Source organism: Arachis hypogaea, chromosome 1 (genome assembly GCF_003086295.3).
Source record: "Arachis hypogaea cultivar Tifrunner chromosome 1, arahy.Tifrunner.gnm2.J5K5, whole genome shotgun sequence".
Lineage (NCBI taxonomy): Eukaryota > Viridiplantae > Streptophyta > Magnoliopsida > Fabales > Fabaceae > Arachis > Arachis hypogaea.
The window spans coordinates 54,088,954-54,102,223 of NC_092036.1; the positions used below are offsets into that span (position 1 = coordinate 54,088,954).

Sequence of the window (13,270 nt, forward strand, 5' to 3'; positions counted from 1 at the left end):
GTCCATACTTTTCTTGATATTTGATGGCCCAAACTAGCGTTGAATGCCAGCCAGAGACCCTTTTCTGGCGTAAAACGCCAGAACTAGCACCAAAACTGGAGTTAAACGCCCAAACTAGCACCCAACCTGGCGTTTAACTCCAAGAATGACCTATGCACGTGAAAGCTTCAAAGCTCAGCCCAAACACTCACCAAGTGGTCCCCAGAAGTGGTTTTCTGCACTATCTGCACTTAGTTACTCATTTTCTGTAAATCTAAGTTAGTAGTTTAGTATAAAAAATACTTTTAGAGTTTCATTTTGGAACTGAGGACATTTTACATCTCTTATTGTATCTTCTACGGCATGAGTCTCTAAACTCCATAGGTGGGGGTGAGGAGCTTTGCTGTGTTTCAATGGATTAATGCAACTACTACTGTTTTCTATTCAATCACGCTTGTTTCTGTTCTAAGATACTTAATCGTACTTCAATATGAAGAATGTAATGATTTGTGACACTCATTATCATTCTCAAATTTATGAACACGTGCCTGACAACCACTTCTGTTCTATCTGAGTTCAACGTAGTCATTGGGCGACAGCGTTAATGCGTATCTCTTAGGATTCTAATCCACGAGTTTGACTTGCATCTCCTGACAACGGAGCATTTAAACTCGTGAGATCAGAACCTTCGTGGTAGAGGCTAGAACCAATTGGCAACATTCCTGAGATCCGAAAAGTCTAAACCTTGTCTGTGGTTTTTCGAGTAGTATCTGGGACGGGATGACTGTGACGAGCTTTAAACTCACGAATGTTGGATGCAGTGACAGTGTGCAAAAGAATAGAGAGATCCTATTCCGACATAAGTGAGAACCGACAGGTGATTAGTCATGCGAAAACTGTACCTGGACCATTTTCACTGAGAGGACGGATGGTTGCTATTGACAACAGTGATCCACCAACATATAGCTTGCCATAGAAGGAGCCATGTGTGGTTGGAGAAGAAGATAGTAAGAAAGCAGAGGTTCAGACGACAGAGCATCTCCGGAACCTCATCCTGTTCTTCATTATTAAACCACAAGTATCATTCATTTCATGCTCTTTTAGTTTCTACAAACAAAACCATTTTTATTATTAATTTCCTTACTAAGAGTACAGGATAACCATAGCTTGCTTCAAGCTGGCAATCTCCGTGGGATCGACCCTTACTCACGTAAGGTATTACTTGGACGACCCAATGCACTTACTGGTTAGTTGTACCGGAGTTGTGTAAAGTGTGATTCATAATTCCGTGCACCACTAATGAGCGGATAATTTATACGCTTTTTGGCATTATTTTTAGGTAGTTTCTAGTATGTTTTATTCATTTTTAGTATATTTTTATTAGTTTTTTTGCAAAATTCACACTTCTGGACTTTACTATGAGTTTGTGTATTTTTCTATGATTTCAGGTAGTTTCTGGATGGAATTAAGGGACCTGAGCAAAAATCTAATTCAGAGGCTGAGAAAGGACTGCAGATGTTGTTGGATTTTGACCTTTCTGCACTCGAAGTGGATTTTCTAGAGCTACAGAAGCTCAATGGGCGCGCTCTTCATTGTGTTGGAAAGTAGACATCTTGGGCGTTCCATTAATGTATAATAGTCCATACTTTTCCCGAGACTTGATGGCCCAAACTGGCGTCCAAACGCCCACCAAAGACTCTTTTCTGGCGTAAAACACCAGAACTGGCACCAAAGCTGGAGTTAAACGCCCAAACTGGCACCCAAGCTGGTGTTTAACTCCAAGGATGGTCTATGCACGTGAAAGCTTCAAAGGTCATCCCAAACATACACCAAGTGGTCCCTGGAAGTGGATTTCTGCACTATCTACTCATTTTCTGTAAACCTAGGTTACTAGTTTAGTATAAATAGCACTTTTTGACTATTGTATTTTATCTTTGGTCCGCTTTTCGATCCTTTGATCAGGTCTTCTTCCCTTGTTTTCAAATTCTTATGCATTTCGAGAGGCTGGCCATTCGGCCATGCCTAGACCTTTTGTTCTTATGTATTTTCAATGGTGGAGTTTCTACACCTCATATTAAGGTGAGGAGCTCTGCTGTTCCTCATGAATTAATGCAAGTATTATTATTTTTCCTTCAATTCACGCCTACTTCTTCTCCAAGATATACTCTTATACTTAATTCAGTTAAGTCAGACTGAAGGGGTGACCCGTGACAATCACCCAATATCTTCAGTACTCGCTTAGCCAAGATCTGCGTGCCTGACAACAACAAAGCGGTCGACATGATGTTCAACGTAGTCATTAGACGCCAGTCGGAGTATACTCTCTTGGGTCTCTAATCCATGGATTCGCATCATCTCTCCTGACAATAGAGTATCCGACCCCGTGATTAGGATCTTCGTGGTATAGGCTAGAATCAATAGACAGCATTCCTGAGATCTGAAAAGTCTAAACCTTGTCTGTGGTATTCCGAGTAGGATCTGGGAAAGGATGACTGTGAGGAGCTTCAAACTCGTGAATGTTGGGCACAGTGACAGTGTGCAAAAGGATCAATGGATCTTATTCCGACACAAGTGAGAACCGACAGATGATTAGCCCTGTGGTAGCTGTGCCTGGTATTTTTCATCCGAGATGAGAAATCCGACAGTTGATTAGCCGTACAGAGACCGTAGCCGGACCATTTTCACTGAGAGGATCATACAACTTGCCATGGAAGGGATGACGCATGATTGGATGAAGACAATAGGAAAGCAGAGGTTCAGAAGCAATAAAGTATCTCCAAACGCTTGTCTGAAATCCCCATCAATGAATTACATAAGTATCTCTATGTTATTTTCCGCTTTATTTATCTTTTAATTATCAAATCCTCATAACCATTTGAATCCGCCTGACTGAGATTTACAAGATGACCATAGCTTGCTTCAAGTCGTCAATCTCCGTGGGATCGACCCTTACTCATGTAAGGTATTACTTGGACGACCCAGTGCACTTGCTAGTTAGTTGTGCGGAGTTGTGAAAAGTGTGATCACAATTTCGTGCACCAAGTTTTTGGCGCCGTTGCCGGGGATCCTTCGAGTTTAGACAACTGACGGTTCATCTTGTTGCTTAGATTAGGTAATTTTATTTTATGTTTAAGCTCTCTTTTATTTTTATTTTCGAAAAAAATAATAATCTAATACAAAAAAATTTTAATAAAATCATAAAAACCAAAAATATTTTTTGTGTTTCTTGTTTGAGTCTAGTGTCAAATTCTAAGTTTGGTGTCAATTGCATGTTTTCAAATTTTCTCAAGTTTTCGAAAAAAATTCATGCATTGTGTTCTTCATTGATCTTCAAGTTGTTCTTGATGATTTTTCTTATTCTGATCTTTAAATTCTCCTGTTTTGTGTCTTTTCTTGTTTTTCATATGCATTTTCAAATCCGTAGTGTTTAAACATTAAAAATTTTTAAGTTTGGTATCTTGCTTATCTTTCTTTTCTTAAAAATTTTCAAAAATATGTCCTTGATGTTCATCATGATCTTCAAAGTGTTCTTGGTGTTCATCTTGACATTCAAAGTGTCATTGCATGCATTACTTGTTTTGATCTTGCATTTTTATGTTTTATTTCATTTTGTTGTTTTTCTCTCTCTTTATTAAAAATTTAAAAATAAAAAATATCTCTTTTCAAATAAATAATACAAAAAAATGAAGATTCAGAACATACAGCAGAGGAATCACAGAGAAAAAGCTGGGTGTTTAGAAAAACACCCAATAAGGAAGAAATTCTGGCGTTTAACGCCAGCCAGGGAATCTGGCTGGGCGTTAAACGCCCAAAGAGGTAGCATTCTGGGCGTTAAATGCCAGAATGGATAGCGTCCTGGGCGTTTAACGCCAGGATGACACAATGGAGGTAATTTCATTTCCAATTCAATTTTTTTTTTCAAATTTTCATGTTTTAATTCATAATTTTAAAATCCTATATTTCCACCTTTTAAAAAATCCTTGTTAACAATTAATGTTTTAATTCAAAAATTTCAGGTTTGTTACTTTCTTGTTAAGAAAGGTTCAATCTTTGAATTTTAGAATCATATCTTTTAGTTTCTTGTTAGTCAAGTCATCAATTTTAAAAATCAAATCTTTTTAATTCCCTTTTTAATTTTCTTTTCAATCATATCTTTTTAAAATCTTATCTTTTTCAATCAAATCTTTTTCAATCATATTTTTTTAAATTTTAATTTCAAAATCTTTTCTAACTTCTTATCTTTTCAAAATTCTTTTCAAATCTTTTTCAACTAATTACTATTTCTTATCTTTTTTAAAACCACCTAACCACTTTTTAACTTCCAATTTTCGAAAATCACTAACCACTTTTTCAAAAATCTTTTTAATTAACTATTTATTTTATTTAATTGCTAACATTCCTCCTCCACTCATCTAAAAAGATTTTCGAACTCACCTTCTTTCTCTTCTCATTCTTCTACTCCTTTTCCTCTGACACATCAAAGAGTCTCTATACTGTGACATAGAGGATTTCACTACTCCCTTTTGTTCTCATCTTTTTCATATGAGCAGAAACAGGGATAAAAACATTTTCGTTGAAGCTGATCCTGAACCTGAAAGAACTCTGAAGAAGAAGCTAAGAGAAGCTAAAGCACAACACTCCGAAGAGGACCTTTCAGAAAATTTTGAAAAAGAAGTAGACATGGCCGCCGAACCCAACAACAATGCAAGAGTTGCAAGGAAGATGCTTGGTGACTATACTGCACCAACTTTTAACTTCTATGGAAGAAGCATCTCAATTCCTGCCATTGGAGCAAACAACTTTGAGCTTAAGCCTCAATTAGTTTCTCTAATGAAGCAGAATTGCAAGTTTCATGGACTTCCATCGGAAGATTCTCATTAGTTCTTAGCTGAATTCTTGCAAATATGTGATACTGTCAAGACCAATGGGGTTGATCCCGAAGTCTATAGACTTATGCTTTTCCCTTTTGTTGTAAGAGACAGAGCTATGATATGGTTGGACTCACAACCTAGAGAAAGCCTGAACTCTTGGGACAATTTGGTCAATGCTTTCTTGACTACATTCTTTCTACCTCAGAAGATGAGCAAGCTTAGAGTGGAAGTCCAAACCTTCAAACAAAAGGAAGGTGAATCCCTCTATGAAGCTTGAGAAAGATACAAGTAATTAACCAAAAGGTGTCCTTATGACATGCTTCCAGAATGGAGCATCATATGTATATTCTATAATGGTCTGTCTGAATTGTCCAAGATGTCATTAGACCATTCTGCTGGTGGATCTCTTCATCTGAAAACCCCTGCAGAAGCCAAGGAACTCATTGCGATGGTTGCAAATAACTAGTTTATGTACACTTCTGAAAGAAATCCTGTGAATAATGGGTTGACTCAGAAGAAATGAGTTCTATAGATTGATACTCTGAATGCCATATTGGCTCAGAAAAAAATATTGACTCAGCAAGTCAATATGATTTCTCAGAATCTGACTGGATTGCAAGCTGCATCCGGCAGTGCTAAGGAAGCCTCCTCTGAAGGAAAAGCTTATGACCCTGAGAATCCTACAATGGAAGAGGTGAATTACATGGGAGAATCCTATGGAAACACCTATAATCCTTCATGGAGGAATCATCCAAATTTCTCATGGAAGGATCAACAGAAGCCTCAACAAGGCTTCAACAGCAATAATGGTGGGAGAAATAAGTTTGGTAATAGCAAACCTTTTCCATCATCTTCTCAGCAACAGATAGAGAATTCTGAGCAGAGCCTCTGTGACTTAGCAAATATAGTATCTGGTGTATCTAAAGCCACACTCAGTTTCATGAATGAAACAAGGTCCTCCATCAGAAATTTGGAGGCACAAGTGGGTCAGCTGAGTAAAAGAGTTACTGAAACTCCTCCTAGTACTCTCCCAAGCAATACAGAAGAGAATCCCAAAAGAGAGTGCAAGGCCATAACCATATCCAAAGTGGCCGAACCTGGAGAGAGTGAAAAGGCAGTTATTCCCATTGAGAAAGACCTCAATGGACGTCCACTGACCAATAAGGAGAGTCCTATTGAGGAACCAAAGGAATCTGAGGCTCATACAGAGACCATAGAGATTCCACTGAACTTACTATTGCCATTCATGAGCTCTGATGAATATTCTTCCTCTGAAGAGGGTGAAGACACTATAGAAGAGTAAGTTGCTCAGTATCTGGGAGCAGTCATGAAGCTGAATGCCAAGTTATTTGGTAATGAGACTTGGGAGGATAAACCTCCATTGCTCATCAATGAACTGAATACATGGATTCAGCAAACATTGCTTCAAAAGAAACCGGATCCTAGAAAGTTCTTAATACCTTGCACCATAGGCACCATGACCTTTGAAAAGGCTCTGTGTGACCTGGGGTCAAGTATCAACCTCATGCCACTCTCTGTAATGGAGAAACTAGGGATCTTTGAGGTAGAAGCTACAAGAATCTCACTAGAGATGGCAGACAAATCAATGAAACAGGCTTATGGACTTAAAGAGGATGTCTTAGTGAAGGTTGAAGGCCTTTACGTCCCTGTTGACTTCATAATCCTAGAAACTGGGAAGGATGAGGATGAATCCATCATCTTTGGAAGACCCTTCCTAGCCAGAGCAAGGGCTGTGATTGATGTAGACAGAGGAGAGTTAGTCCTTCAATTGAATGAGGACTACCTTGTGCTCAAGACTCAAGGATCTTCTTCTGTAGACATAAAGAAGAAGCATGAAAAGCTTCTCTTAATACAGAGTTAGACAGAGCCTCCACACTCAACTTCTAAATTTGGTATTGGGAGGCCACAACCATGCTCTGTCAAGCTATTAACATTAAAGAAACGCTTATTAGGAGGCAACCCAATTTTATTTATCTATATTAATTACTTTCTCATTTTTATTTTCTAGTGTTCGTCTATGTCTTCTTTAGGTTGATGATCATGTGAAGTCACAAAAACAGCTACAGAATTAAAGCAGGAATAAAAAATAACATAAAAAATAGCACACCATGGAGGACGAGCTTACTAGCGTTTAAACGCGAGTAAGGCTAGCAAATTGAGCGTTTAACGCCCAGTCTGGCACCATTTTGGGCGTTAAACGCCAAAAATGGCACACAGACTGGCGTTTAACGCCAGAAAAGGGTGTCTGGTGTCTGGCTGGCATTAAACGCCAGTAAGGGTAGCAAAATGGGCGTTTAACGCCCAGTCTGATAGCATTCTAGGCGTTAAACGCCAGAACTGGTAGCCAGACTGGCGTTTAATTCCAGAAAAGGGATTCAGCCTGGTGTTTAATGCCAGAAATGCCACACAGAGGGCGTTTAAACGCCAGAAAGGTACAGGGATGAGAAATTCTTGACACCTCAGGATCTGTGGACCCCACAGGATCTCTACCTATCCCAACTCACTTTTTCTCCTTTTTACACCTTTCCATAACACTCTTCCCCAAAATAACCTCCACTAATCACCTCCAATTCTCCTCCAAAACCATTAAACAACCCACCTACCCCCACCCATTCAAATTCAAACCATCTCCCTCCCAAACCCAACCCCTATTACAAGAATTTCCTCTCCACTCCACTCCTATATGAGCCTCTCATCACTCCTTTATTTTAACACATCATAACCACCTAAAACCCCCTTGGCCAAACCACTCACCCCCTTTATCTCCTCTATTTCTTCTTCTTCTCCTCCTATCTTTCTTTTTTTTGCTCGAGGACGAACAAACCTTTTAAGTTTGGTGTGGAAAAGCTCTATTTTTTATTTTTCCATAACCATTAATGGCACCTAAGGCTGAAGAAACCTCTAGGAAGAGGAAAGGGAAGGCAGTTGCTTCCAACTTTGAGTCATAGGAGTTGAATAGATTCATCTCAAAAGCCCATCACTAAAAAGAGGATGGAGCAAAAAAGAGAGCCCACTCATGGACCTCAACAAGCACATGAGGAAGTCCTTCATCAAGAAATCCCTGAGATACCTCAAGGGATGTATTTTTCTCCACACAACTATTGGGAGCAACTCAACACCTCTTTGGGAGATTTGAGTTCCAACATGGAGCAACTAAGGATGGAGCACCAAGAGCACTCCATTATCCTCCATGAAATTAGAGAGGACCAAAGAGTAATGAGGGAAGAGATACAAAGGCAAGGAAGAGACATTGAGGAGCTCGAGTACTTCATAGGATCTTCAAGAGGAAGAACTAGCCGCCATCACTAAGGGGACCCGTTCTTTAATTTCCTTGCTCTTATTTTTCTGTTGTTCGGTTTATATGCTTTATGTTTTGTCTATGTTTGTGTCTTTATTACATGATCATTAGTGTCTAGTGTCTATGCCTTGAAGCTATGAATGTCCCATGAATCCTTCACCTTTCTTAAATGAAAAATGTTTCTAATTGCAAAAGAACAAAAAGTACATAAATTTCGAATTCTATCTTGAAATTAGTTTAATTATTTTGATGTGGTGGTAATACTTTTTGTTTTCTGAATGAATGCTTGAACAATGCATAGTTTTTATAGTGAAGTTTATGAATGTTAACATTGTTGGTTCTTGAAAGAATAATGAAAAAAAGAGAAATATTATTGATAATATGAAAAATCATAAAATTGATTCTTGAAGCAAGAAAAACCAGTGAAAAATACAAAGCTTGCGGAAAAAAAAGGGGCGAAAAAAATAAAGGAAAAAAGAAAAAGAAAAAGCAAGCAGAAAAAGCCAATATCTCTTTAAACCAAAAGACAAGAGCAAAAAGTCAGTAACCCTTTAAACTAAAAGTCAAGGGTAAAGAGGATCCAAGGCTTTGAGCATTAATGGATAGGATGGCCCAAAGGAATAAAATCCTGGCCTAAGCGGCTAAATCAAGCTGTCCCTAACCATGTGCTTGTGTCATGAAGGTCTAAGTGAAAAGCTTGAGACTGAGTGGTTAAAGTCGTTATCCAAAGCAAAAAGAGTGTGCTTAAGAACTCTGGACACCTCTAACTGGGGACTCTAGCAAAGCTGAGTCAGAATCTGAAAAGTTTCACCCAGTTATATGTCTGTGGCATTTATGTATCCAGTGGTAATACTGGAAAACAAGATGCTTAGGGTCACGACCAAGACTCATAAGTAGATGTGTTCAAGAATCAACATACTGAACTAGGAGAATCAATAACACTATCTAAATTTTGCGTTCATATGGATGCCAATCATTCTAAATTTCAAAGGATAAAGTGAGATACCAAAACTGTTCAGATGCAAAAAGCTACAAGTCCTGCTCATCCAATTAGAACTAAGCTTCATTGATATTTTGGGATTTATTGTATATTCTCTTCTTTTTATCTTATATTTTTTTTTAGTTGCTTGGGGACAAGCAACAATTTAAGTTTGGTGTTGTGATGAGCGGATAATTTATACGCTTTTTGGCATTATTTTTAGGTAGTTTCTAGTATGTTTTAGTCACTTTTTAATATATTTTTATTAGTTTTTATGAAAAATTCACATTTCTGGAATTTACTATGAGTTTGTGTGTTTTTCTGTGATTTCAGGTCTTTTCTGGCTGAAATTGAGGGACCTGTGCAAAAATCTTATTCAGAGGCTGAGAAAGGACTGCAGATGATGTTGGATTCTGACCTCCCTACACTCAAAGTGGATTTTCTGGAGCTACAGAATCCCAATTGGTGCGCTCTCAATTTCGTTGGAAAGTAGACATCTTGGGCTTTCCAGAAATGTATAATAGTCCATACTTTGCCTGACACTTGATGGCCCAAACTGGCATCCAAACGCCCACTAGAAACCCTTTTCTGGCATAAAACGCCAGAACTGGCACCAAAGCTGGAGTTAAACGCCCAAACTGGCACCCAAGCTGGTGTTTAACTCCAAGGATGGCCTATGCACATGAAAGCTTCAAAGCTCATCCCAAACACACACCAAGTGGGCCCCAGAAGTGGATTTCTGCACTATCTACTCATTTTCTGTAAACCTAGGTTACTAGTTTAGTATAAATAGCACTTTTTGACTATTGTATTTTATCTTTGGACCACTTTTTGATCCTTTGATCAGGTCGTCTTCCCCTGTTTTTGAATTTTTATGCATTTTGGGAGGCTTGTGATGATTAGATTTTTGATGGTTTAGAATTTCACAAATGAATTCTCGTTGCAAGTATAGTTCCTAAACCAAACAATAATCTTCTCATACAAAAAGTTGTTTGTCACTAAAACAAACCCCTAAATTTATAAATCGAAGTATTCAAACCTCGGGCCGTTCTCCCTAGGAATTACAATAAAGTGTCTTGTTATTGGTTTGAGTTGTTTTGGGGTTTTGATAAGAGGCATGAAAGTAAATGGCAATGAAAATAAACTAACAACTATACAAGGCTCTTGGCAAGGTATGAAAATTAGAAGTCCTATCCTAGTTATCCTTCTCAATTGTGATGAGAATTGTTCATTGCTACCACTTAGTTAACCCTTACTAAATAAAGGAAAGTCAAGTGGATGAATTGACTTGAGCCACAAGTTCTAGCCAACTCCCAAGGAAAGACTAGCTTTAGTGCACTCCAAACCAATTAGCAATCTCTCCAATTATCAATCAACAAAGGAATTAGATAACTCAAGTGTCACTAATTACTCTACCTAGGCCAAGAGGAACAAAATCTATACTATATCTAGAAGAGGCATTTCAACAAACACATAAAAGGCAATAAAAGTAATCAATATAAATTGCAAGAATTAGATGGAGATCTAACTACAAAGGCAAGAGATCAACAATAGAAAAGCAAAGAAGAACAATTATTATGAATTACCTCTTATTGAATTGAAAGGAAATGGAAGGAACAATAGTAGATCTACAACAAAATGCAAGAACAACATAAAGAAAATTACAATAAAAGAATGGAAGAAGAATGAATGTAACAGCAAGGAATTGAAAAGATAGAAGTAGAAGAAGATGAATTAAAATCTAGATCTAAGAACTAAACCTAATCCTAATCCTAATCCTAGAGAGAAGTGAGAGCTTCTCTCTCTAGAAACTACTTCTAAAACTAAACTATGACTAATGGTAATTAACTTCTGTTTTACTCTTCATTCCTTGGGTTAAATAGCATCAGAAATGAGTTGGATTGGGCCCACAAGGCTTTAGAATTCGCTGGCCACGTTTTGCTTTAAGTGAACCAGGTGGCAGCAACGGCGCGTGCGCGTACTATGCGCGTGCGCGCCACCATAAGTGTAGCAACTATGGCAAATCTTATATCGTTTTGAAGCCCCGGATGTTAGCTTTCTAACCCAACTGAAACCACATCATTTGGACCTCTGTAGCTCAAGTTATGGTCGTTTAAGTGCAAAGAGGTCGGCTTGACAGCTTTCCGGTTCTTTCATTTCTTCATGAGTTCTCCAACTTTTCATGCTTCTTTCTTCATTCCCTTGGTCCAATCCTTGCCTCCTAAATCTGAAATCACTTAGCAAACATATCAAGGCATCTAATGGGATCAAGGAGAATTAGATTTAGCTATTTTAAACCCTAAAAAGCATGTTTTCACTCTTAAGCACAATTAAAGGAGAAGTTATAAAACCATGCTATTTCATTGAATAAATGTGGGTAAAAGGTCATAAAATCCCTTAAATGAAGCATAAGATAAACCCTACAAATGGGATTTATCAGCTAGCCATTCGGCCATGCCTAGACCTTTTGTTCTTATTTATTTTCAATTGTGGAGTTTCTACACCTCATAGATTAAGGTGAGGAGCTCTGCTGTTCCTCATGAATTAATGCAAGTACTATTGTTTTTCCTTCAATTCACACCTACTTCTTCTCCAAGATATACTCTTATACTTAATTCAGTTAAGTCAGACTGAAGGGGTGACCCGTGACAATCACCCACCATCTTCAATACTCGCTTAGCCAAGATCCGCATGCCTGACAACCACAAAGCGGTCTACATGATGTTCAACATAGTCATTGGACGCCAGCCGGAGTATACTCTATTGGGTCTCTAATCCACAGATTTGTATCGTCTCTCCTACCAACAGAGCATCCGACCCCGTGATTAGGATCTTCGTGGTATAGGCTAGAATCAATAGACAGCATTCCTGAGATCCAGAAAGTCTAAACATTGTCTATGGTATTCCGAGTAGGATCTGGGAAGGGATGACTGTGAGGAGTTTCAAACTCGTGAATGTTGGGCACAATGACAGTGTGCAAAAGGATCAATGGATCTTATTTTGACACAAGTGAGAACCGACAGATGATTAGCCCTGCAGTAGCTGTGCCTGGTATTTTTCATCTGAGATAAGAAATTCGACAGTTGATTAGCCGTACAGAGACCGTAGCCGAACCATTTTCACTGAGAGGATCATACAGCTTGCCATGGAAGGGAGGACACATGATTGGATGAAGACAATAGAAAATCAGAGGTTCAGAAGCAACAAAGTATCTCCAAACGCTTGTCTAAAAGTCCCACCAATGAATTACATAAGTATCTCTATATTATTTTCTACTTTTTTTATCTTTTAATTATCAAATCCTCATAACCATTTAAATCCGCCTGACTGAGATTTACAAGATGACGATAGCTTGCTTCAAGCCATCAATCTCCGTAGGATCGACCCTTACTCACGTAAGGTATTACTTGGACGACCCAGTGCACTTGTTGGTTAGTTGTGCGGAGTTGTGAAAAGTGTGATCATAATTTCATGCACCAACCACAAACCGCACCTGACTAAATTCCTATTCCTAGGCAATCAAATTTTCTCTAATCCAACTGACCGTTAATTCCTTGATCACTCATTTGTATTAGAGGTTTAAGTTCAATTTTTGGTTTACACGCTACACAACCCTAAGAATCCCAAACCAGAATGCAGTTATATATCGCGTACTACACTAAGTCCAGATAATTAAAAATTGTGAAGAGTTAGTTTCAAGCTATAATTCTAATTATATAACTTTTCCAAGACTCAAGTAGAATTAGCATTATTTCCCAATAATCACTAATTCTTAAGATGAAGAGTGAAACCAATCCTTAAACAATAATCAAGGTATAAATCAAGAATAAAAAAGTAATTAATTATTCATCCATTCAAGTAAAAAGAGCTTTTAACCTTAACTATGGAGGTTTAGTTGCTCATGGTGTAGAAAATCCTAGCAGAGAAAAAGTATGAAAGTTTAGAATAAAAATTAGGAGAAGAGAAGTCCCTGCATAGGCTTAATGAGCGGATATTTTATACGCTTTTTGTTGGTATTTTCCTGTAGTTTTTAGTATGCTTTAGTTACTTTTTAGTATATTTTTATTAGTTTTTATGCAGAAATCACATTTCTGAGGTTTACTATGAGTTTGTGTGTTTTTC

General features: G+C 38.0%; 1 non-coding gene across 1 annotated transcript; it reads right to left on the minus strand.

Annotated features, from left to right (window-relative positions):
* Positions 1-5,064: 5,064 nt before the first annotated feature.
* Positions 5,065-5,172, minus strand: LOC112714436 (small nucleolar RNA R71). Its single transcript, XR_003159262.1, has one exon. It is a non-coding gene; the product is annotated as a small nucleolar RNA R71 (small nucleolar RNA).
* Between the last annotated feature and the right edge of the window lie 8,098 nt (positions 5,173-13,270).